At 34.5% G+C, this 24136-nt stretch overlaps 30 non-coding genes across 30 annotated transcripts; all 30 read right to left on the bottom strand.

Annotated features, from left to right (window-relative positions):
* Positions 1-97: 97 nt before the first annotated feature.
* TRNAL-UAA (transfer RNA leucine (anticodon UAA)) lies at positions 98-182 on the bottom strand. The gene has a single exon. It is a non-coding gene; the product is annotated as a tRNA-Leu (tRNA).
* Positions 183-909: 727 nt separating this feature from the next.
* Positions 910-992, bottom strand: TRNAL-UAA (transfer RNA leucine (anticodon UAA)). The gene has a single exon. It is a non-coding gene; the product is annotated as a tRNA-Leu (tRNA).
* A 730-nt stretch (positions 993-1722) lies between these two features.
* Positions 1723-1805, bottom strand: TRNAL-UAA (transfer RNA leucine (anticodon UAA)). Its single transcript has one exon. It is a non-coding gene; the product is annotated as a tRNA-Leu (tRNA).
* Positions 1806-2531: 726 nt separating this feature from the next.
* TRNAL-UAA (transfer RNA leucine (anticodon UAA)) lies at positions 2532-2614 on the bottom strand. Its single transcript has one exon. It is a non-coding gene; the product is annotated as a tRNA-Leu (tRNA).
* A 727-nt stretch (positions 2615-3341) lies between these two features.
* Positions 3342-3424, bottom strand: TRNAL-UAA (transfer RNA leucine (anticodon UAA)). Its single transcript has one exon. It is a non-coding gene; the product is annotated as a tRNA-Leu (tRNA).
* A 730-nt stretch (positions 3425-4154) lies between these two features.
* On the bottom strand, positions 4155-4237 carry TRNAL-UAA (transfer RNA leucine (anticodon UAA)). Its single transcript has one exon. It is a non-coding gene; the product is annotated as a tRNA-Leu (tRNA).
* A 728-nt stretch (positions 4238-4965) lies between these two features.
* TRNAL-UAA (transfer RNA leucine (anticodon UAA)) lies at positions 4966-5048 on the bottom strand. Its single transcript has one exon. It is a non-coding gene; the product is annotated as a tRNA-Leu (tRNA).
* Positions 5049-5778: 730 nt separating this feature from the next.
* TRNAL-UAA (transfer RNA leucine (anticodon UAA)) lies at positions 5779-5861 on the bottom strand. The gene has a single exon. It is a non-coding gene; the product is annotated as a tRNA-Leu (tRNA).
* Positions 5862-6587: 726 nt separating this feature from the next.
* TRNAL-UAA (transfer RNA leucine (anticodon UAA)) lies at positions 6588-6670 on the bottom strand. The gene has a single exon. It is a non-coding gene; the product is annotated as a tRNA-Leu (tRNA).
* A 730-nt stretch (positions 6671-7400) lies between these two features.
* TRNAL-UAA (transfer RNA leucine (anticodon UAA)) lies at positions 7401-7483 on the bottom strand. The gene has a single exon. It is a non-coding gene; the product is annotated as a tRNA-Leu (tRNA).
* Positions 7484-8209: 726 nt separating this feature from the next.
* Positions 8210-8292, bottom strand: TRNAL-UAA (transfer RNA leucine (anticodon UAA)). The gene has a single exon. It is a non-coding gene; the product is annotated as a tRNA-Leu (tRNA).
* Positions 8293-9019: 727 nt separating this feature from the next.
* Positions 9020-9102, bottom strand: TRNAL-UAA (transfer RNA leucine (anticodon UAA)). Its single transcript has one exon. It is a non-coding gene; the product is annotated as a tRNA-Leu (tRNA).
* A 727-nt stretch (positions 9103-9829) lies between these two features.
* TRNAL-UAA (transfer RNA leucine (anticodon UAA)) lies at positions 9830-9912 on the bottom strand. Its single transcript has one exon. It is a non-coding gene; the product is annotated as a tRNA-Leu (tRNA).
* A 730-nt stretch (positions 9913-10642) lies between these two features.
* On the bottom strand, positions 10643-10725 carry TRNAL-UAA (transfer RNA leucine (anticodon UAA)). The gene has a single exon. It is a non-coding gene; the product is annotated as a tRNA-Leu (tRNA).
* A 730-nt stretch (positions 10726-11455) lies between these two features.
* Positions 11456-11538, bottom strand: TRNAL-UAA (transfer RNA leucine (anticodon UAA)). The gene has a single exon. It is a non-coding gene; the product is annotated as a tRNA-Leu (tRNA).
* A 729-nt stretch (positions 11539-12267) lies between these two features.
* Positions 12268-12350, bottom strand: TRNAL-UAA (transfer RNA leucine (anticodon UAA)). The gene has a single exon. It is a non-coding gene; the product is annotated as a tRNA-Leu (tRNA).
* Positions 12351-13076: 726 nt separating this feature from the next.
* Positions 13077-13159, bottom strand: TRNAL-UAA (transfer RNA leucine (anticodon UAA)). Its single transcript has one exon. It is a non-coding gene; the product is annotated as a tRNA-Leu (tRNA).
* A 730-nt stretch (positions 13160-13889) lies between these two features.
* Positions 13890-13972, bottom strand: TRNAL-UAA (transfer RNA leucine (anticodon UAA)). The gene has a single exon. It is a non-coding gene; the product is annotated as a tRNA-Leu (tRNA).
* Positions 13973-14702: 730 nt separating this feature from the next.
* On the bottom strand, positions 14703-14785 carry TRNAL-UAA (transfer RNA leucine (anticodon UAA)). The gene has a single exon. It is a non-coding gene; the product is annotated as a tRNA-Leu (tRNA).
* Positions 14786-15511: 726 nt separating this feature from the next.
* Positions 15512-15594, bottom strand: TRNAL-UAA (transfer RNA leucine (anticodon UAA)). The gene has a single exon. It is a non-coding gene; the product is annotated as a tRNA-Leu (tRNA).
* A 727-nt stretch (positions 15595-16321) lies between these two features.
* Positions 16322-16404, bottom strand: TRNAL-UAA (transfer RNA leucine (anticodon UAA)). Its single transcript has one exon. It is a non-coding gene; the product is annotated as a tRNA-Leu (tRNA).
* A 730-nt stretch (positions 16405-17134) lies between these two features.
* On the bottom strand, positions 17135-17217 carry TRNAL-UAA (transfer RNA leucine (anticodon UAA)). The gene has a single exon. It is a non-coding gene; the product is annotated as a tRNA-Leu (tRNA).
* A 726-nt stretch (positions 17218-17943) lies between these two features.
* On the bottom strand, positions 17944-18026 carry TRNAL-UAA (transfer RNA leucine (anticodon UAA)). The gene has a single exon. It is a non-coding gene; the product is annotated as a tRNA-Leu (tRNA).
* A 731-nt stretch (positions 18027-18757) lies between these two features.
* Positions 18758-18840, bottom strand: TRNAL-UAA (transfer RNA leucine (anticodon UAA)). Its single transcript has one exon. It is a non-coding gene; the product is annotated as a tRNA-Leu (tRNA).
* Positions 18841-19566: 726 nt separating this feature from the next.
* TRNAL-UAA (transfer RNA leucine (anticodon UAA)) lies at positions 19567-19649 on the bottom strand. Its single transcript has one exon. It is a non-coding gene; the product is annotated as a tRNA-Leu (tRNA).
* A 727-nt stretch (positions 19650-20376) lies between these two features.
* On the bottom strand, positions 20377-20459 carry TRNAL-UAA (transfer RNA leucine (anticodon UAA)). Its single transcript has one exon. It is a non-coding gene; the product is annotated as a tRNA-Leu (tRNA).
* A 727-nt stretch (positions 20460-21186) lies between these two features.
* Positions 21187-21269, bottom strand: TRNAL-UAA (transfer RNA leucine (anticodon UAA)). The gene has a single exon. It is a non-coding gene; the product is annotated as a tRNA-Leu (tRNA).
* A 727-nt stretch (positions 21270-21996) lies between these two features.
* Positions 21997-22079, bottom strand: TRNAL-UAA (transfer RNA leucine (anticodon UAA)). The gene has a single exon. It is a non-coding gene; the product is annotated as a tRNA-Leu (tRNA).
* Positions 22080-22806: 727 nt separating this feature from the next.
* On the bottom strand, positions 22807-22889 carry TRNAL-UAA (transfer RNA leucine (anticodon UAA)). Its single transcript has one exon. It is a non-coding gene; the product is annotated as a tRNA-Leu (tRNA).
* A 730-nt stretch (positions 22890-23619) lies between these two features.
* Positions 23620-23702, bottom strand: TRNAL-UAA (transfer RNA leucine (anticodon UAA)). Its single transcript has one exon. It is a non-coding gene; the product is annotated as a tRNA-Leu (tRNA).
* Between the last annotated feature and the right edge of the window lie 434 nt (positions 23703-24136).

Raw genomic sequence — 24136 nt, 5'->3', positions numbered from 1 at the left:
TCACAATATGGTGCTCAGAGACTCATCTTTTGATCAACAGGTGATTTGGATAAAGGTCAAGATATTGGTTATTGTCACTAATGAATTACCCAATCTAGACCAGGAGTGGGGATCGAACCTACGCGGATATATATATCCATTGGATCTTAAGTCCAACGCCTTAACCACTCGGCCATCCTGGTTCGAACGACAACCTGTTAGACAACGAGATCAACATAGTGGTTGTTTGGAATAATGCATTCATGTAACTTGTACAAAATCATTCAGGTTTACAAATTTGTTTATTTTTTGGTGATTTTTTTGTCTTTGTAGAAAAGAGCCGGATAGAGAACCACTATAATTTCTAGATATGTCCGAAATCTCACCCATTCACCTTAACCTATCTGTCCAAGCATACATCTATGAAACAAAAAGTTGCGCACTCATTTGAGATTACCAAATAGGGAAAACTGCTTTTACTGACACTGTTTCACCTCTATTTTAGACTACATCTGTCTGAAAACTAATGGCGTTTCTAGATTGGATTTTCTAAGACAGATTTTACAATCCAACTTTGTTCACCACTATCTTTTGACAAATTGTTCTATGACTACCTGAGTCAGGTTAAACTTCTCCTATACATTTTCTCATGTCTTTTTCATAGCATATGTTTTGAAACTTTGAACAAAGATGCTGATAGAATATTCACCTGAATATATTAATAAATTGTATTTTCAATATTATTTAATTTTGCTGAAATAGCAGTTTTCTCTGAATAGTGAGGAATAAAATGCATTGATCACAATATGGTGCTCAGAGACTCATCTTTTGATCAACAGGTGATTTGGATAAAGGTCAAGATATTGGTTATTGTCACTAATGAATTACCCAATCTAGACCAATTTGCCAGAAGTCCAAGGTTAAAACTTTTACCAGGAGTGGGGATCGAACCCACACGGATATATATCCATTGGATCTTAAGTCCAACGCCTTAACCACTCGGCCATCCTGGTTCGAACGACAACCTGTTAGACAACGAGATCAACATAGTGGTTGTTTGGAATAATGCATTCATGTAACTTGTACAAAATCATTCAGGTTTACAAATTTGTTTATTTTTTGGTGATTTTTTTGTCTTTGTAGAAAAGAGCCGGATAGAGAACCACTATAATTTCTAGATATGTCCGAAATCTCACCCATTCACCTTAACCTATCTGTCCAAGCATACATCTATGAAACAAAAAGTTGCACACTCATTTGAGATTACCAAATAGGGAAAACTGCTTTTACTGACACTGTTTGACCTCTATTTTAGACTACATCTGTCTGAAAACTAATGGCGTTTCTAGATTGGATTTTCTAAGACAGATTTTACAGTCCAACTTTGTTCAACACTATCTTTTGACAAATTGTTCTATGACTACCTGAGTCAGGTTAAACTTCTCCTATACATTTTCTCATGTCTTTTTCATAGCATATGTTTTGAAACTTTGAACAAAGATGCTGATAGAATATTCACCTGAATATGTTAATAAATTGTATTTTCAATATTATTTAATTTTGCTGAAATAGCAGTTTTCTCTGAATAGTGAGGAATAAAATGCATTGATCACAATATGGTGCTCAGAGACTCATCTTTTGATCAACAGGTGATTTGGATAAAGGTCAAGAACAAAATGTTAATTGTCACTAATGAATTACTCAATCTAGACCAATTTGCCAGACGTCCAAGGTTAAAACTTTTACCAGGAGTGGGGTTCGAACCCACACGGATATATATCCATTGGATCTTAAGTCCAACGCCTTAACCACTCGGCCATCCTGGTTCGAACGACAACCTGTTAGACAACGAGATCAACATAGTGGTTGTTTGGAATAATGCATTTATGTAAGTTGTACAAAATCTTTCAGGTTTACAAATTTGTTTATTTTTTGGTGATTCTTTTGTCTTGTAGAAAAGAGCCGGATAGAGAACCACTATAATTTCTAGATATGTCCGAAATCTCACCCATTCACCTTAACCTATCTGTCCAAGCATACATCTATGAAACAAAAAGTTGCACACTCATTTGAGATTACCAAATAGGGAAAACTGCTTTTACTGACACTGTTTGACCTCTATTTTAGACTACATCTGTCTGAAAACTAATGGCGTTTCTAGATTGGATTTTCTAAGACAGATTTTACAATCCAACTTTGTTCACCACTATCTTTTGACAAATTGTTCTATGACTACCTGAGTCAGGTTAAACTTCTCCTATACATTTTCTCATGTCTTTTTCATAGCATATGTTTTGAAACTTTGAACAAAGATGCTGATAGAATATTCACCTGAATATATTAATAAATTGTATTTTCAATATTATTTAATTTTGCTGAAATAGCAGTTTTCTCTGAATAGTGAGGAATAAAATGCATTGATCACAATATGGTGCTCAGAGACTCATCTTTTGATCAACAGGTGATTTGGATAAAGGTCAAGATATTGGTTATTGTCACTAATGAATTACCCAATCTAGACCAATTTGCCAGAAGTCCAAGGTTAAAACTTTTACCAGGAGTGGGGTTCGAACCCACACGGATATATATCCATTGGATCTTAAGTCCAACGCCTTAACCACTCGGCCATCCTGGTTCGAACGGCCACCTGTTAGACAACGAGATCAACATAGTGGTTGTTTGGAATAATGCATTCATGTAACTTTTACAAAATCATTCAGGTTTACAAATTTGTTTATTTTTTGGTGATTTTTTTGTCTTTGTAGAAAAGAGCCGGATAGAGAACCACTATAATTTCTAGATATGTCCGAAATCTCACCCATTCACCTTAACCTATCTGTCCAAGCATACATCTATGAAACAAAAAGTTGCGCACTCATTTGAGATTACCAAATAGGGAAAACTGCTTTTACTGACACTGTTTGACCTCTATTTTAGACTACATCTGTCTGAAAACTAATGGCGTTTCTAGATTGGATTTTCTAAGACAGATTTTACAATCCAACTTTGTTCACCACTATCTTTTGACAAATTGTTCTATGACTACCTGAGTCAGGTTAAACTTCTCCTATACATTTTCTCATGTCTTTTTCATAGCATATGTTTTGAAACTTTGAACAAAGATGCTGATAGAATATTCACCTGAATATATTAATAAATTGTATTTTCAATATTATTTAATTTTGCTGAAATAGCAGTTTTCTCTGAATAGTGAGGAATAAAATGCATTGATCACAATATGGTGCTCAGAGACTCATCTTTTGATCAACAGGTGATTTGGATAAAGGTCAAGATATTGGTTATTGTCACTAATGAATTACCCAATCTAGACCAATTTGCCAGAAGTCCAAGGTTAAAACTTTTACCAGGAGTGGGGTTCGAACCCACGCGGATATATATCCATTGGATCTTAAGTCCAACGCCTTAACCACTCGGCCATCCTGGCTCGAACGACAACCTGTTAGACAACGAGATCAACATAGTGGTTGTTTGGAATAATGCATTCATGTAACTTGTACAAAATCATTCAGGTTTACAAATTTGTTTATTTTTTGGTGATTTTTTTGTCTTTGTAGAAAAGAGCCGGATAGAGAACCACTATAATTTCTAGATATGTCCGAAATCTCACCCATTCACCTTAACCTATCTGTCCAAGCATACATCTATGAAACAAAAAGTTGCACACTCATTTGAGATTACCAAATAGGGAAAACTGCTTTTACTGACACTGTTTGACCTCTATTTTAGACTACATCTGTCTGAAAACTAATGGCGTTTCTAGATTGGATTTTCTAAGACAGATTTTACAGTCCAACTTTGTTCAACACTATCTTTTGACAAATTGTTCTATGACTACCTGAGTCAGGTTAAACTTCTCCTATACATTTTCTCATGTCTTTTTCATAGCATATGTTTTGAAACTTTGAACAAAGATGCTGATAGAATATTCACCTGAATATATTAATAAATTGTATTTTCAATATTATTTAATTTTGCTGAAATAGCAGTTTTCTCTGAATAGTGAGGAATAAAATGCATTGATCACAATATGGTGCTCAGAGACTCATCTTTTGATCAACAGGTGATTTGGATAAAGGTCAAGAACAAAATGTTAATTGTCACTAATGAATTACTCAATCTAGACCAATTTGCCAGACGTCCAAGGTTAAAACTTTTACCAGGAGTGGGGTTCGAACCCACGCGGATATATATCCATTGGATCTTAAGTCCAATGCCTTAACCACTCGGCCATCCTGGTTCGGACAACAACCTGTTAGACAACGAGATCAACATAGTGGTTGTTTGGAATAATGCATTTATGTAAGTTGTACAAAATCTTTCAGGTTTACAAATTTGTTTATTTTTTGGTGATTCTTTTGTCTTGTAGAAAAGAGCCGGATAGAGAACCACTATAATTTCTAGATATGTCCGAAATCTCACCCATTCACCTTAACCTATCTGTCCAAGCATACATCTATGAAACAAAAAGTTGCGCACTCATTTGAGATTACCAAATAGGGAAAACTGCTTTTACTGACACTGTTTGACCTCTATTTTAGACTACATCTGTCTGAAAACTAATGGCGTTTCTAGATTGGATTTTCTAAGACAGATTTTACAATCCAACTTTGTTCACCACTATCTTTTGACAAATTGTTCTATGACTACCTGAGTCAGGTTAAACTTCTCCTATACATTTTCTCATGTCTTTTTCATAGCATATGTTTTGAAACTTTGAACAAAGATGCTGATAGAATATTCACCTGAATATATTAATAAATTGTATTTTCAATATTATTTAATTTTGCTGAAATAGCAGTTTCTCTGAATAGTGAGGAATAAAATGCATTGATCACAATATGGTGCTCAGAGACTCATCTTTTGATCAACAGGTGATTTGGATAAAGGTCAAGAACAAAATGTTAATTGTCACTAATGAATTACTCAATCTAGACCAATTTGCCAGACGTCCAAGGTTAAAACTTTTACCAGGAGTGGGGTTCGAACCCACACGGATATATATCCATTGGATCTTAAGTCCAACGCCTTAACCACTCGGCCATCCTGGTTCGAACGACAACCTGTTAGACAACGAGATCAACATAGTGGTTGTTTGGAATAATGCATTTATGTAAGTTGTACAAAATCTTTCAGGTTTACAAATTTGTTTATTTTTTGGTGATTTTTTTGTCTTTGTAGAAAAGAGCCGGATAGAGAACCACTATAATTTCTAGATATGTCCGAAATCTCACCCATTCACCTTAACCTATCTGTCCAAGCATACATCTATGAAACAAAAAGTTGCACACTCATTTGAGATTACCAAATAGGGAAAACTGCTTTTACTGACACTGTTTGACCTCTATTTTAGACTACATCTGTCTGAAAACTAATGGCGTTTCTAGATTGGATTTTCTAAGACAGATTTTACAATCCAACTTTGTTCACCACTATCTTTTGACAAATTGTTCTATGACTACCTGAGTCAGGTTAAACTTCTCCTATACATTTTTTCATGTCTTTTTCATAGCATATGTTTTGAAACTTTGAACAAAGATGCTGATAGAATATTCACCTGAATATATTAATAAATTGTATTTTCAATATTATTTAATTTTGCTGAAATAGCAGTTTTCTCTGAATAGTGAGGAATAAAATGCATTGATCACAATATGGTGCTCAGAGACTCATCTTTTGATCAACAGGTGATTTGGATAAAGGTCAAGAACAAAATGTTAATTGTCACTAATGAATTACTCAATCTAGACCAATTTGCCAGACGTCCAAGGTTAAAACTTTTACCAGGAGTGGGGTTCGAACCCACACGGATATATATCCATTGGATCTTAAGTCCAACGCCTTAACCACTCGGCCATCCTGGTTCAAACGACAACCTGTTAGACAACGAGATCAACATAGTGGTTGTTTGGAATAATGCATTTATGTAAGTTGTACAAAATCTTTCAGGTTTACAAATTTGTTTATTTTTTGGTGATTCTTTTGTCTTGTAGAAAAGAGCCGGATAGAGAACCACTATAATTTCTAGATATGTCCGAAATCTCACCCATTCACCTTAACCTATCTGTCCAAGCATACATCTATGAAACAAAAAGTTGCGCACTCATTTGAGATTACCAAATAGGGAAAACTGCTTTTACTGACACTGTTTGACCTCTATTTTAGACTACATCTGTCTGAAAACTAATGGCGTTTCTAGATTGGATTTTCTAAGACAGATTTTACAATCCAACTTTGTTCACCACTATCTTTTGACAAATTGTTCTATGACTACCTGAGTCAGGTTAAACTTCTCCTATACATTTTCTCATGTCTTTTTCATAGCATATGTTTTGAAACTTTGAACAAAGATGCTGATAGAATATTCACCTGAATATATTAATAAATTGTATTTTCAATATTATTTAATTTTGCTGAAATAGCAGTTTTCTCTGAATAGTGAGGAATAAAATGCATTGATCACAATATGGTGCTCAGAGACTCATCTTTTGATCAACAGGTGATTTGGATAAAGGTCAAGATATTGGTTATTGTCACTAATGAATTACCCAATCTAGACCAATTTGCCAGAAGTCCAAGGTTAAAACTTTTACCAGGAGTGGGGTTCGAACCCACGCGGATATATATCCATTGGATCTTAAGTCCAACGCCTTAACCACTCGGCCATCCTGGTTCGAACGACAACCTGTTAGACAACGAGATCAACATAGTGGTTGTTTGGAATAATGCATTCATGTAACTTGTACAAAATCATTCAGGTTTACAAATTTGTTTATTTTTTGGTGATTTTTTTGTCTTTGTAGAAAAGAGCCGGATAGAGAACCACTATAATTTCTAGATATGTCCGAAATCTCACCCATTCACCTTAACCTATCTGTCCAAGCATACATCTATGAAACAAAAAGTTGCACACTCATTTGAGATTACCAAATAGGGAAAACTGCTTTTACTGACACTGTTTGACCTCTATTTTAGACTACATCTGTCTGAAAACTAATGGCGTTTCTAGATTGGATTTTCTAAGACAGATTTTACAGTCCAACTTTGTTCAACACTATCTTTTGACAAATTGTTCTATGACTACCTGAGTCAGGTTAAACTTCTCCTATACATTTTCTCATGTCTTTTTCATAGCATATGTTTTGAAACTTTGAACAAAGATGCTGATAGAATATTCACCTGAATATATTAATAAATTGTATTTTCAATATTATTTAATTTTGCTGAAATAGCAGTTTTCTCTGAATAGTGAGGAATAAAATGCATTGATCACAATATGGTGCTCAGAGACTCATCTTTTGATCAACAGGTGATTTGGATAAAGGTCAAGAACAAAATGTTAATTGTCACTAATGAATTACTCAATCTAGACCAATTTGCCAGACGTCCAAGGTTAAAACTTTTACCAGGAGTGGGGTTCGAACCCACACGGATATATATCCATTGGATCTTAAGTCCAACGCCTTAACCACTTGGCCATCCTGGTTCAAACGACAACCTGTTAGACAACGAGATCAACATAGTGGTTGTTTGGAATAATGCATTTATGTAAGTTGTACAAAATCTTTCAGGTTTACAAATTTGTTTATTTTTTGGTGATTCTTTTGTCTTGTAGAAAAGAGCCGGATAGAGAACCACTATAATTTCTAGATATGTCCGAAATCTCACCCATTCACCTTAACCTATCTGTCCAAGCATACATCTATGAAACAAAAAGTTGCGCACTCATTTGAGATTACCAAATAGGGAAAACTGCTTTTACTGACACTGTTTGACCTCTATTTTAGACTACATCTGTCTGAAAACTAATGGCGTTTCTAGATTGGATTTTCTAAGACAGATTTTACAATCCAACTTTGTTCACCACTATCTTTTGACAAATTGTTCTATGACTACCTGAGTCAGGTTAAACTTCTCCTATACATTTTCTCATGTCTTTTTCATAGCATATGTTTTGAAACTTTAAACAAAGATGCTGATAGAATATTCACCTTAATATATTAATAAATTGTATTTTCAATATTATTTAATTTTGCTGAAATAGCAGTTTTCTCTGAATAGTGAGGAATAAAATGCATTGATCACAATATGGTGCTCAGAGACTCATCTTTTGATCAACAGGTGATTTGGATAAAGGTCAAGATATTGGTTATTGTCACTAATGAATTACCCAATCTAGACCAATTTGCCAGAAGTCCAAGGTTAAAACTTTTACCAGGAGTGGGGTTCGAACCCACGCGGATATATATCCATTGGATCTTAAGTCCAACGCCTTAACCACTCGGCCATCCTGGTTCGAACGACAACCTGTTAGACAACGAGATCAACATAGTGGTTGTTTGAAATAATGCATTCATGTAACTTGTACAAAATCATTCAGGTTTACAAATTTGTTTATTTTTTGGTGATTTTTTTGTCTTTGTAGAAAAGAGCCGGATAGAGAACCACTATAATTTCTAGATATGTCCGAAATCTCACCCATTCACCTTAACCCATCTGTCCAAGCATACATCTATGAAACAAAAAGTTGCGCACTCATTTGAGATTACCAAATAGGGAAAACTGCTTTTACTGACACTGCTTGACCTCTATTTTAGACTACATCTGTCTGAAAACTAATGGCGTTTCTAGATTGGATTTTCTAAGACAGATTTTACAATCCAACTTTGTTCACCACTATCTTTTGACAAATTGTTCTATGACTACCTGAGTCAGGTTAAACTTCTCCTATACATTTTCTCATGTCTTTTTCATAGCATATGTTTTGAAACTTTGAACAAAGATGCTGATAGAATATTCACCTGAATATATTAATAAATTGTATTTTCAATATTATTTAATTTTGCTGAAATAGCAGTTTTCTCTGAATAGTGAGGAATAAAATGCATTGATCACAATATGGTGCTCAGAGACTCATCTTTTGATCAACAGGTGATTTGGATAAAGGTCAAGATATTGGTTATTGTCACTAATGAATTACCCAATCTAGACCAATTTGCCAGAAGTCCAAGGTTAAAACTTTTACCAGGAGTGGGGTTCGAACCCACGCGGATATATATCCATTGGATCTTAAGTCCAACGCCTTAACCACTCGGCCATCCTGGTTCGAACGACAACCTGTTAGACAACGAGATCAACATAGTGGTTGTTTGGAATAATGCATTCATGTAACTTGTACAAAATCATTCAGGTTTACAAATTTGTTTATTTTTTGGTGATTTTTTTGTCTTTGTAGAAAAGAGCCGGATAGAGAACCACTATAATTTCTAGATATGTCCGAAATCTCACCCATTCACCTTAACCTATCTGTCCAAGCATACATCTATGAAACAAAAAGTTGCACACTCATTTGAGATTACCAAATAGGGAAAACTGCTTTTACTGACACTGTTTGACCTCTATTTTAGACTACATCTGTCTGAAAACTAATGGCGTTTCTAGATTGGATTTTCTAAGACAGATTTTACAGTCCAACTTTGTTCAACACTATCTTTTGACAAATTGTTCTATGACTACCTGAGTCAGGTTAAACTTCTCCTATACATTTTCTCATGTCTTTTTCATAGCATATGTTTTGAAACTTTGAACAAAGATGCTGATAGAATATTCACCTGAATATATTAATAAATTGTATTTTCAATATTATTTAATTTTGCTGAAATAGCAGTTTTCTCTGAATAGTGAGGAATAAAATGCATTGATCACAATATGGTGCTCAGAGACTCATCTTTTGATCAACAGGTGATTTGGATAAAGGTCAAGATATTGGTTATTGTCACTAATGAATTACCCAATCTAGACCAATTTGCCAGAAGTCCAAGGTTAAAACTTTTACCAGGAGTGGGGTTCAAACCCACGCGGATATATATCCATTGGATCTTAAGTCCAACGCCTTAACCACTCGGCCATCCTGGTTCGAACGACAACTTGTTAGACAACGAGATCAACATAGTGGTTGTTTGGAATAATGCATTCATGTAACTTGTACAAAATCATTCAGGTTTACAAATTTGTTTATTTTTTGGTGATTTTTTTGTCTTTGTAGAAAAGAGCCGGATAGAGAACCACTATAATTTCTAGATATGTCCGAAATCTCACCCATTCACCTTAACCTATCTGTCCAAGCATACATCTATGAAACAAAAAGTTGCGCACTCATTTGAGATTACCAAATAGGGAAAACTGCTTTTACTGACACTGTTTGACCTCTATTTTAGACTACATCTGTCTGAAAACTAATGGCGTTTCTAGATTGGATTTTCTAAGACAGATTTTACAATCCAACTTTGTTCACCACTATCTTTTGACAAATTGTTCTATGACTACCTGAGTCAGGTTAAACTTCTCCTATACATTTTCTCATGTCTTTTTCATAGCATATGTTTTGAAACTTTGAACAAAGATGCTGATAGAATATTCACCTGAATATATTAATAAATTGTATTTTCAATATTATTTAATTTTGCTGAAATAGCAGTTTTCTCTGAATAGTGAGGAATAAAATGCATTGATCACAATATGGTGCTCAGAGACTCATCTTTTGATCAACAGGTGATTTGGATAAAGGTCAAGAACAAAATGTTAATTGTCACTAATGAATTACTCAATCTAGACCAATTTGCCAGACGTCCAAGGTTAAAACTTTTACCAGGAGTGGGGTTCGAACCCACACGGATATATATCCATTGGATCTTAAGTCCAACGCCTTAACCACTCGGCCATCCTGGTTCGAACGACAACCTGTTAGACAACGAGATCAACATAGTGGTTGTTTGGAATAATGCATTTATGTAAGTTGTACAAAATCTTTCAGGTTTACAAATTTGTTTATTTTTTGGTGATTTTTTTGTCTTTGTAGAAAAGAGCCGGATAGAGAACCACTATAATTTCTAGATATGTCCGAAATCTCACCCATTCACCTTAACCTATCTGTCCAAGCATACATCTATGAAACAAAAAGTTGCGCACTCATTTGAGATTACCAAATAGGGAAAACTGCTTTTACTGACACTGTTTGACCTCTATTTTAGACTACATCTGTCTGAAAACTAATGGCGTTTCTAGATTGGATTTTCTAAGACAGATTTTACAATCCAACTTTGTTCACCACTATCTTTTGACAAATTGTTCTATGACTACCTGAGTCAGGTTAAACTTCTCCTATACATTTTCTCATGTCTTTTTCATAGCATATGTTTTGAAACTTTGAACAAAGATGCTGATAGAATATTCACCTGAATATATTAATAAATTGTATTTTCAATATTATTTAATTTTGCTGAAATAGCAGTTTTCTCTGAATAGTGAGGAATAAAATGCATTGATCACAATATGGTGCTCAGAGACTCATCTTTTGATCAACAGGTGATTTGGATAAAGGTCAAGAACAAAATGTTAATTGTCACTAATGAATTACTCAATCTAGACCAATTTGCCAGACGTCCAAGGTTAAAACTTTTACCAGGAGTGGGGTTCGAACCCACACGGATATATATCCATTGGATCTTAAGTCCAACGCCTTAACCACTCGGCCATCCTGGTTCGAACGACAACCTGTTAGACAACGAGATCAACATAGTGGTTGTTTGGAATAATGCATTTATGTAAGTTGTACAAAATCTTTCAGGTTTACAAATTTGTTTATTTTTTGGTGATTTTTTGTCTTTGTAGAAAAGAGCCGGATAGAGAACCACTATAATTTCTAGATATGTCCGAAATCTCACCCATTCACCTTAACCTATCTGTCCAAGCATACATCTATGAAACAAAAAGTTGCACACTCATTTGAGATTACCAAATAGGGAAAACTGCTTTTACTGACACTGTTTGACCTCTATTTTAGACTACATCTGTCTGAAAACTAATGGCGTTTCTAGATTGGATTTTCTAAGACAGATTTTACAATCCAACTTTGTTCACCACTATCTTTTGACAAATTGTTCTATGACTACCTGAGTCAGGTTAAACTTCTCCTATACATTTTCTCATGTCTTTTTCATAGCATATGTTTTGAAACTTTGAACAAAGATGCTGATAGAATATTCACCTGAATATATTAATAAATTGTATTTTCAATATTATTTAATTTTGCTGAAATAGCAGTTTTCTCTGAATAGTGAGGAATAAAATGCATTGATCACAATATGGTGCTCAGAGACTCATCTTTTGATCAACAGGTGATTTGGATAAAGGTCAAGAACAAAATGTTAATTGTCACTAATGAATTACCCAATCTAGACCAATTTGCCAGAAGTCCAAGGTTAAAACTTTTACCAGGAGTGGGGTTCGAACCCACGCGGATATATATCCATTGGATCTTAAGTCCAACGCCTTAACCACTCGGCCATCCTGGTTCGAACGACAACCTGTTAGACAACGAGATCAACATAGTGGTTGTTTGGAATAATGCATTCATGTAACTTGTACAAAATCATTCAGGTTTACAAATTTGTTTATTTTTTGGTGATTTTTTGTCTTTGTAGAAAAGAGCCGGATAGAGAACCACTATAATTTCTAGATATGTCCGAAATCTCACCCATTCACCTTAACCTATCTGTCCAAGCATACATCTATGAAACAAAAAGTTGCGCACTCATTTGAGATTACCAAATAGGGAAAACTGCTTTTACTGACACTGTTTGACCTCTATTTTAGACTACATCTGTCTGAAAACTAATGGCGTTTCTAGATTGGATTTTCTAAGACAGATTTTACAATCCAACTTTGTTCACCACTATCTTTTGACAAATTGTTCTATGACTACCTGAGTCAGGTTAAACTTCTCCTATACATTTTCTCATGTCTTTTTCATAGCATATGTTTTGAAACTTTGAACAAAGATGCTGATAGAATATTCACCTGAATATATTAATAAATTGTATTTTCAATATTATTTAATTTTGCTGAAATAGCAGTTTTCTCTGAATAGTGAGGAATAAAATGCATTGATCACAATATGGTGCTCAGAGACTCATCTTTTGATCAACAGGTGATTTGGATAAAGGTCAAGATATTGGTTATTGTCACTAATGAATTACCCAATCTAGACCAATTTGCCAGAAGTCCAAGGTTAAAACTTTTACCAGGAGTGGGGTTCGAACCCACGCGGATATATATCCATTGGATCTTAAGTCCAACGCCTTAACCACTCGGCCATCCTGGTTCGAACGACAACCTGTTAGACAACGAGATCAACATAGTGGTTGTTTGGAATAATGCATTCATGTAACTTGTACAAAATCATTCAGGTTTACAAATTTGTTTATTTTTTGGTGATTTTTTTGTCTTTGTAGAAAAGAGCCGGATAGAGAACCACTATAATTTCTAGATATGTCCGAAATCTCACCCATTCACCTTAACCTATCTGTCCAAGCATACATCTATGAAACAAAAAGTTGCACACTCATTTGAGATTACCAAATAGGGAAAACTGCTTTTACTGACACTGTTTGACCTCTATTTTAGACTACATCTGTCTGAAAACTAATGGCGTTTCTAGATTGGATTTTCTAAGACATATTTTACAGTCCAACTTTGTTCAACACTATCTTTTGACAAATTTTTCTATGACTACCTGAGTCAGGTTAAACTTCTCCTATACATTTTCTCATGTCTTTTTCATAGCATATGTTTTGAAACTTTGAACAAAGATGCTGATAGAATATTCACCTGAATATATTAATAAATTGTATTTTCAATATTATTTAATTTTGCTGAAATAGCAGTTTTCTCTGAATAGTGAGGAATAAAATGCATTGATCACAATATGGTGCTCAGAGACTCATCTTTTGATCAACAGGTGATTTGGATAAAGGTCAAGAACAAAATGTTAATTGTCACTAATGAATTACTCAATCTAGACCAATTTGCCAGACGTCCAAGGTTAAAACTTTTACCAGGAGTGGGGTTCGAACCCACACGGATATATATCCATTGGATCTTAAGTCCAACGCCTTAACCACTCGGCCATCCTGGTTCGAACGACAACCTGTTAGACAACGAGATCAACATAGTGGTTGTTTGGAATAATGCATTTATGTAAGTTGTACAAAATCTTTCAGGTTTACAAATTTGTTTATTTTTTGGTGATTTTTTTGTCTTTGTAGAAAAGAGCCGGATAGAGAACCACTATAATTTCTAGATATGTCCGAAATCTCACCCATTCACCTTAACATATCTGTCCAAGCATACATCTATGAAACAAAAAGTTGCACACTCATTTGAGATTACCAAATAGGGAAAACTGCTTTTACTGACACTGTTTGACCTCTATTTTAGACTACATCTGTCTGAAAACTAATGGCGTTTCTAGATTGGATTTTCTAAGACAGATTTTACAATCCAACTTTGTTCACCACTATCTTTTGACAAATTGTTCTATGACTACCTGAGTCAGGTTAAACTTCTCCTATACATTTTCTCATGTCTTTTTCATAGCATATGTTTTGAAACTTTGAACAAAGATGCTGATAGAATATTCACCTGAATATATTAATAAATTGTATTTTCAATATTATTTAATTTTGCTGAAATAGCAGTTTTCTCTGAATAGTGAGGAATAAAATGCATTGATCACAATATGGTGCTCAGAGACTCATCTTTTGATCAACAGGTGATTTGGATAAAGGTCAAGAACAAAATGTTAATTGTCACTAATGAATTACTCAATCTAGACCAATTTGCCAGACGTCCAAGGTTAAAACTTTTACCAGGAGTGGGGTTCGAACCCACACGGATATATATCCATTGGATCTTAAGTCCAACGCCTTAACCACTCGGCCATCCTGGTTCGAACGACAACCTGTTAGACAACGAGATCAACATAGTGGTTGTTTGGAATAATGCATTTATGTAAGTTGTACAAAATCTTTCAGGTTTACAAATTTGTTTATTTTTTGGTGATTCTTTTGTCTTGTAGAAAAGAGCCGGATAGAGAACCACTATAATTTCTAGATATGTCCGAAATCTCACCCATTCACCTTAACCTATCTGTCCAAGCATACATCTATGAAACAAAAAGTTGCGCACTCATTTGAGATTACCAAATAGGGAAAACTGCTTTTACTGACACTGTTTGACCTCTATTTTAGACTACATCTGTCTGAAAACTAATGGCGTTTCTAGATTGGATTTTCTAAGACAGATTTTACAATCCAACTTTGTTCACCACTATCTTTTGACAAATTGTTCTATGACTACCTGAGTCAGGTTAAACTTCTCCTATACATTTTCTCATGTCTTTTTCATAGCATATGTTTTGAAACTTTAAACAAAGATGCTGATAGAATATTCACCTGAATATATTAATAAATTGTATTTTCAATATTATTTAATTTTGCTGAAATAGCAGTTTTCTCTGAATAGTGAGGAATAAAATGCATTGATCACAATATGGTGCTCAGAGACTCATCTTTTGATCAACAGGTGATTTGGATAAAGGTCAAGATATTGGTTATTGTCACTAATGAATTACCCAATCTAGACCAATTTGCCAGAAGTCCAAGGTTAAAACTTTTACCAGGAGTGGGGTTCGAACCCACGCGGATATATATCCATTGGATCTTAAGTCCAACGCCTTAACCACTCGGCCATCCTGGTTCGAACGACAACCTGTTAGACAACGAGATCAACATAGTGGTTGTTTGGAATAATGCATTCATGTAACTTGTACAAAATCATTCAGGTTTACAAATTTGTTTATTTTTTGGTGATTTTTTTGTCTTTGTAGAAAAGAGCCGGATAGAGAACCACTATAATTTCTAGATATGTCCGAAATCTCACCCATTCACCTTAACCTATCTGTCCAAGCATACATCTATGAAACAAAAAGTTGCGCACTCATTTGAGATTACCAAATAGGGAAAACTGCTTTTACTGACACTGTTTGACCTCTATTTTAGACTACATCTGTCTGAAAACTAATGGCGTTTCTAGATTGGATTTTCTAAGACAGATTTTACAATCCAACTTTGTTCACCACTATCTTTTGACAAATTGTTCTATGACTACCTGAGTCAGGTTAAACTTCTCCTATACATTTTCTCATGTCTTTTTCATAGCATATGTTTTGAAACTTTGAACAAAGATGCTGATAGAATATTCACCTGAATATATTAATAAATTGTATTTTCAATATTATTTAATTTTGCTGAAATAGCAGTTTTCTCTGAATAGTGAGGAATAAAATGCATTGATCACAATATGGTGCTCAGAGACTCATCTTTTGATCAACAGGTGATTTGGATAAAGGTCAAGATATTGGTTATTGTCACTAATGAATTACCCAATCTAGACCAATTTGCCAGAAGTCCAAGGTTAAAACTTTTACCAGGAGTGGGGTTCGAACCCACGCGGATATATATCCATTGGATCTTAAGTCCAACGCCTTAACCACTCGGCCATCCTGGTTCGAACGACAACCTGTTAGACAACGAGATCAACATAGTGGTTGTTTGGAATAATGCATTCATGTAACTTGTACAAAATCATTCAGGTTTACAAATTTGTTTATTTTTTGGTGATTTTTTTGTCTTTGTAGAAAAGAGCCGGATAGAGAACCACTATAATTTCTAGATATGTCCGAAATCTCACCCATTCACCTTAACCTATCTGTCCAAGCATACATCTATGAAACAAAAAGTTGCACACTCATTTGAGATTACCAAATAGGGAAAACTGCTTTTACTGACACTGTTTGACCTCTATTTTAGACTACATCTGTCTGAAAACTAATGGCGTTTCTAGATTGGATTTTCTAAGACAGATTTTACAGTCCAACTTTGTTCAACACTATCTTTTGACAAATTGTTCTATGACTACCTGAGTCAGGTTAAACTTCTCCTATACATTTTCTCATGTCTTTTTCATAGCATATGTTTTGAAACTTTGAACAAAGATGCTGATAGAATATTCACCTGAATATATTAATAAATTGTATTTTCAATATTATTTAATTTTGCTGAAATAGCAGTTTTCTCTGAATAGTGAGGAATAAAATGCATTGATCACAATATGGTGCTCAGAGACTCATCTTTTGATCAACAGGTGATTTGGATAAAGGTCAAGAACAAAATGTTAATTGTCACTAATGAATTACTCAATCTAGACCAATTTGCCAGACGTCCAAGGTTAAAACTTTTACCAGGAGTGGGGTTCGAACCCACACGGATATACATCCATTGGATCTTAAGTCCAACGCCTTAACCACTCGGCCATCCTGGTTCGAACGACAACCTGTTAGACAACGAGATCAACATAGTGGTTGTTTGGAATAATGCATTTATGTAAGTTGTACAAAATCTTTCAGGTTTACAAATTTGTTTATTTTTTGGTGATTCTTTTGTCTTGTAGAAAAGAGCCGGATAGAGAACCACTATAATTTCTAGATATGTCCGAAATCTCACCCATTCACCTTAACCTATCTGTCCAAGCATACATCTATGAAACAAAAAGTTGCGCACTCATTTGAGATTACCAAATAGGGAAAACTGCTTTTACTGACACTGTTTGACCTCTATTTTAGACTACATCTGTCTGAAAACTAATGGCGTTTCTAGATTGGATTTTCTAAAACAGATTTTACAATCCAACTTTGTTCACCACTATCTTTTGACAAATTGTTCTATGACTACCTGAGTCAGGTTAAACTTCTCCTATACATTTTCTCATGTCTTTTTCATAGCATATGTTTTGAAACTTTGAACAAAGATGCTGATAGAATATTCACCTGAATATATTAATAAATTGTATTTTCAATATTATTTAATTTTGCTGAAATAGCAGTTTTCTCTGAATAGTGAGGAATAAAATGCATTGATCACAATATGGTGCTCAGAGACTCATCTTTTGATCAACAGGTGATTTGGATAAAGGTCAAGATATTGGTTATTGTCACTAATGAATTACCCAATCTAGACCAATTTGCCAGAAGTCCAAGGTTAAAACTTTTACCAGGAGTGGGGTTCGAACCCACGCGGATATATATCCATTGGATCTTAAGTCCAACGCCTTAACCACTCGGCCATCCTGGTTTCGAACGACAACCTGTTAGACAACGAGATCAACATAGTGGTTGTTTGGAATAATGCATTCATGTAACTTGTACAAAATCATTCAGGTTTACAAATTTGTTTATTTTTTGGTGATTTTTTTGTCTTTGTAGAAAAGAGCCGGATAGAGAACCACTATAATTTCTAGATATGTCCGAAATCTCACCCATTCACCTTAACCTATCTGTCCAAGCATACATCTATGAAACAAAAAGTTGCACACTCATTTGAGATTACCAAATAGGGAAAACTGCTTTTACTGACACTGTTTGACCTCTATTTTAGACTACATCTGTCTGAAAACTAATGGCGTTTCTAGATTGGATTTTCTAAGACAGATTTTACAATCCAACTTTGTTCACCACTATCTTTTGACAAATTGTTCTATGACTACCTGAGTCAGGTTAAACTTCTCCTATACATTTTCTCATGTCTTTTTCATAGCATATGTTTTGAAACTTTGAACAAAGATGCTGATAGAATATTCACCTGAATATATTAATAAATTGTATTTTCAATATTATTTAATTTTGCTGAAATAGCAGTTTTCTCTGAATAGTGAGGAATAAAATGCATTGATCACAATATGGTGCTCAGAGACTCATCTTTTGATCAACAGGTGATTTGGATAAAGGTCAAGAACAAAATGTTAATTGTCACTAATGAATTACTCAATCTAGACCAATTTGCCAGACGTCCAAGGTTAAAACTTTTACCAGGAGTGGGGTTCGAACCCACACGGATATATATCCATTGGATCTTAAGTCCAACGCCTTAACCACTCGGCCATCCTGGTTCAAACGACAACCTGTTAGACAACGAGATCAACATAGTGGTTGTTTGGAATAATGCATTTATGTAAGTTGTACAAAATCTTTCAGGTTTACAAATTTGTTTATTTTTTGGTGATTCTTTTGTCTTGTAGAAAAGAGCCGGATAGAGAACCACTATAATTTCTAGATATGTCCGAAATCTCACCCATTCACCTTAACCTATCTGTCCAAGCATACATCTATGAAACAAAAAGTTGCGCACTCATTTGAGATTACCAAATAGGGAAAACTGCTTTTACTGACACTGTTTGACCTCTATTTTAGACTACATCTGTCTGAAAACTAATGGCGTTTCTAGATTGGATTTTCTAAGACAGATTTTACAATCCAACTTTGTTCACCACTATCTTTTGACAAATTGTTCTATGACTACCTGAGTCAGGTTAAACTTCTCCTATACATTTTCTCATGTCTTTTTCATAGCATATGTTTTGAAACTTTGAACAAAGATGCTGATAGAATATTCACCTGAATATATTAATAAATTGTATTTTCAATATTATTTAATTTTGCTGAAATAGCAGTTTTCTCTGAATAGTGAGGAATAAAATGCATTGATCACAATATGGTGCTCAGAGACTCATCTTTTGATCAACAGGTGATTTGGATAAAGGTCAAGATATTGGTTATTGTCACTAATGAATTACCCAATCTAGACCAATTTGCCAGAAGTCCAAGGTTAAAACTTTTACCAGGAGTGGGGTTCGAACCCACGCGGATATATATCCATTGGATCTTAAGTCCAACGCCTTAACCACTCGGCCATCCTGGTTCGAACGACAACCTGTTAGACAACGAGATCAACATAGTGGTTGTTTGGAATAATGCATTCATGTAACTTGTACAAAATCATTCAGGTTTACAAATTTGTTTATTTTTTGGTGATTTTTTTGTCTTTGTAGAAAAGAGCCGGATAGAGAACCACTATAATTTCTAGATATGTCCGAAATCTCACCCATTCACCTTAACCCATCTGTCCAAGCATACATCTATGAAACAAAAAGTTGCGCACTCATTTGAGATTACCAAATAGGGAAAACTGCTTTTACTGACACTGCTTGACCTCTATTTTAGACTACATCTGTCTGAAAACTAATGGCGTTTCTAGATTGGATTTTCTAAGACAGATTTTACAATCCAACTTTGTTCACCACTATCTTTTGACAAATTGTTCTATGACTACCTGAGTCAGGTTAAACTTCTCCTATACATTTTCTCATGTCTTTTTCATAGCATATGTTTTGAAACTTTGAACAAAGATGCTGATAGAATATTCACCTGAATATATTAATAAATTGTATTTTCAATATTATTTAATTTTGCTGAAATAGCAGTTTTCTCTGAATAGTGAGGAATAAAATGCATTGATCACAATATGGTGCTCAGAGACTCATCTTTTGATCAACAGGTGATTTGGATAAAGGTCAAGATATTGGTTATTGTCACTAATGAATTACCCAATCTAGACCAATTTGCCAGAAGTCCAAGGTTAAAACTTTTACCAGGAGTGGGGTTCGAACCCACGCGGATATATATCCATTGGATCTTAAGTCCAACGCCTTAACCACTCGGCCATCCTGGTTCGAACGACAACCTGTTAGACAACGAGATCAACATAGTGGTTGTTTGGAATAATGCATTCATGTAACTTGTACAAAATCATTCAGGTTTACAAATTTGTTTATTTTTTGGTGATTTTTTTGTCTTTGTAGAAAAGAGCCGGATAGAGAACCACTATAATTTCTAGATATGTCCGAAATCTCACCCATTCACCTTAACCTATCTGTCCAAGCATACATCTATGAAACAAAAAGTTGCACACTCATTTGAGATTACCAAATAGGGAAAACTGCTTTTACTGACACTGTTTGACCTCTATTTTAGACTACATCTGTCTGAAAACTAATGGCGTTTCTAGATTGGATTTTCTAAGACAGATTTTACAGTCCAACTTTGTTCAACACTATCTTTTGACAAATTGTTCTATGACTACCTGAGTCAGGTTAAACTTCTCCTATACATTTTCTCATGTCTTTTTCATAGCATATGTTTTGAAACTTTAAACAAAGATGCTGATAGAATATTCACCTTAATATATTAATAAATTGTATTTTCAATATTATTTAATTTTGCTGAAATAGCAGTTTTCTCTGAATAGTGAGGAATAAAATGCATTGATCACAATATGGTGCTCAGAGACTCATCTTTTGATCAACAGGTGATTTGGATAAAGGTCAAGATATTGGTTATTGTCACTAATGAATTACCCAATCTAGACCAATTTGCCAGAAGTCCAAGGTTAAAACTTTTACCAGGAGTGGGGTTCGAACCCACGCGGATATATATCCATTGGATCTTAAGTCCAACGCCTTAACCACTCGGCCATCCTGGTTCGAACGACAACCTGTTAGACAACGAGATCAACATAGTGGTTGTTTGGAATAATGCATTCATGTAACTTGTACAAAATCATTCAGGTTTACAAATTTGTTTATTTTTTGGTGATTTTTTTGTCTTTGTAGAAAAGAGCCGGATAGAGAACCACTATAATTTCTAGATATGTCCGAAATCTCACCCATTCACCTTAACCCATCTGTCCAAGCATACATCTATGAAACAAAAAGTTGCGCACTCATTTGAGATTACCAAATAGGGAAAACTGCTTTTACTGACACTGCTTGACCTCTATTTTAGACTACATCTGTCTGAAAACTAATGGCGTTTCTAGATTGGATTTTCTAAGACAGATTTTACAATCCAACTTTGTTCACCACTATCTTTTGACAAATTGTTCTATGACTACCTGAGTCAGGTTAAACTTCTCCTATACATTTTCTCATGTCTTTTTCATAGCATATGTTTTGAAACTTTGAACAAAGATGCTGATAGAATATTCACCTGAATATATTAATAAATTGTATTTTCAATATTATTTAATTTTGCTGAAATAGCAGTTTTCTCTGAATAGTGAGGAATAAAATGCATTGATCACAATATGGTGCTCAGAGACTCATCTTTTGATCAACAGGTGATTTGGATAAAGGTCAAGATATTGGTTATTGTCACTAATGAATTACCCAATCTAGACCAATTTGCCAGAAGTCCAAGGTTAAAACTTTTACCAGGAGTGGGGTTCGAACCCACGCGGATATATATCCATTGGATCTTAAGTCCAACGCCTTAACCACTCGGCCATCCTGGTTCGAACGACAACCTGTTAGACAACGAGATCAACATAGTGGTTGTTTGGAATAATGCATTCATGTAACTTGTACAAAATCATTCAGGTTTACAAATTTGTTTATTTTTTGGTGATTTTTTTGTCTTTGTAGAAAAGAGCCGGATAGAGAACCACTATAATTTCTAGATATGTCCGAAATCTCACCCATTCACCTTAACCTATCTGTCCAAGCATACATCTATGAAACAAAAAGTTGCACACTCATTTGAGATTACCAAATAGGGAAAACTGCTTTTACTGACACTGTTTGACCTCTATTTTAGACTACATCTGTCTGAAAACTAATGGCGTTTCTAGATTGGATTTTCTAAGACAGATTTTACAGTCCAACTTTGTTCAACACTATCTTTTGACAAATTGTTCTATGACTACCTGAGTCAGGTTAAACTTCTCCTATACATTTTCTCATGTCTTTTTCATAGCATATGTTTTGAAACTTTGAACAAAGATGCTGATAGAATATTCACCTGAATATATTAATAAATTGTATTTTCAATATTATTTAATTTTGCTGAAATAGCAGTTTTCTCTGAATAGTGAGGAATAAAATGCATTGATCACAATATGGTGCTCAGAGACTCATCTTTTGATCAACAGGTGATTTGGATAAAGGTCAAGATATTGGTTATTGTCACTAATGAATTACCCAATCTAGACCAATTTGCCAGAAGTCCAAGGTTAAAACTTTTACCAGGAGTGGGGTTCGAACCCACGCGGATATATATCCATTGGATCTTAAGTCCAACGCCTTAACCACTCGGCCATCCTGGTTCGAACGACAACTTGTTAGACAACGAGATCAACATAGTGGTTGTTTGGAATAATGCATTCATGTAACTTGTACAAAATCATTCAGGTTTACAAATTTGTTTATTTTTTGGTGATTTTTTTGTCTTTGTAGAAAAGAGCCGGATAGAGAACCACTATAATTTCTAGATATGTCCGAAATCTCACCCATTCACCTTAACCTATCTGTCCAAGCATACATCTATGAAACAAAAAGTTGCGCACTCATTTGAGATTACCAAATAGGGAAAACTGCTTTTACTGACACTGTTTGACCTCTATTTTAGACTACATCTGTCTGAAAACTAATGGCGTTTCTAGATTGGATTTTCTAAGACAGATTTTACAATCCAACTTTGTTCACCACTATCTTTTGACAAATTGTTCTATGACTACCTGAGTCAGGTTAAACTTCTCCTATACATTTTCTCATGTCTTTTTCATAGCATATGTTTTGAAACTTTGAACAAAGATGCTGATAGAATATTCACCTGAATATATTAATAAATTGTATTTTCAATATTATTTAATTTTGCTGAAATAGCAGTTTTCTCTGAATAGTGAGGAATAAAATGCATTGATCACAATATGGTGCTCAGAGACTCATCTTTTGATCAACAGGTGATTTGGATAAAGGTCAAGAACAAAATGTTAATTGTCACTAATGAATTACTCAATCTAGACCAATTTGCCAGACGTCCAAGGTTAAAACTTTTACCAGGAGTGGGGTTCGAACCCACACGGATATATATCCATTGGATCTTAAGTCCAACGCCTTAACCACTCGGCCATCCTGGTTCGAACGACAACCTGTTAGACAACGAGATCAACATAGTGGTTGTTTGGAATAATACATTTATGTAAGTTGTACAAAATCTTTCAGGTTTACAAATTTGTTTATTTTTTGGTGATTTTTTTGTCTTTGTAGAAAAGAGCCGGATAGAGAACCACTATAATTTCTAGATATGTCCGAAATCTCACCCATTCACCTTAACCTATCTGTCCAAGCATACATCTATGAAACAAAAAGTTGCGCACTCATTTGAGATTACCAAATAGGGAAAACTGCTTTTACTGACACTGTTTGACCTCTATTTTAGACTACATCTGTCTGAAAACTAATGGCGTTTCTAGATTGGATTTTCTAAGACAGATTTTACAATCCAACTTTGTTCACCACTATCTTTTGACAAATTGTTCTATGACTACCTGAGTCAGGTTAAACTTCTCCT

The sequence above is a fragment of the Engystomops pustulosus genome, chromosome 3 (assembly GCF_040894005.1).
Source record: "Engystomops pustulosus chromosome 3, aEngPut4.maternal, whole genome shotgun sequence".
In the NCBI taxonomy this organism is placed as follows: Eukaryota; Metazoa; Chordata; class Amphibia; order Anura; family Leptodactylidae; genus Engystomops; species Engystomops pustulosus.
The sequence above is the reverse complement of the archived record's forward strand: the minus strand, read 5'-3'. Positions and strand labels throughout refer to the sequence as shown.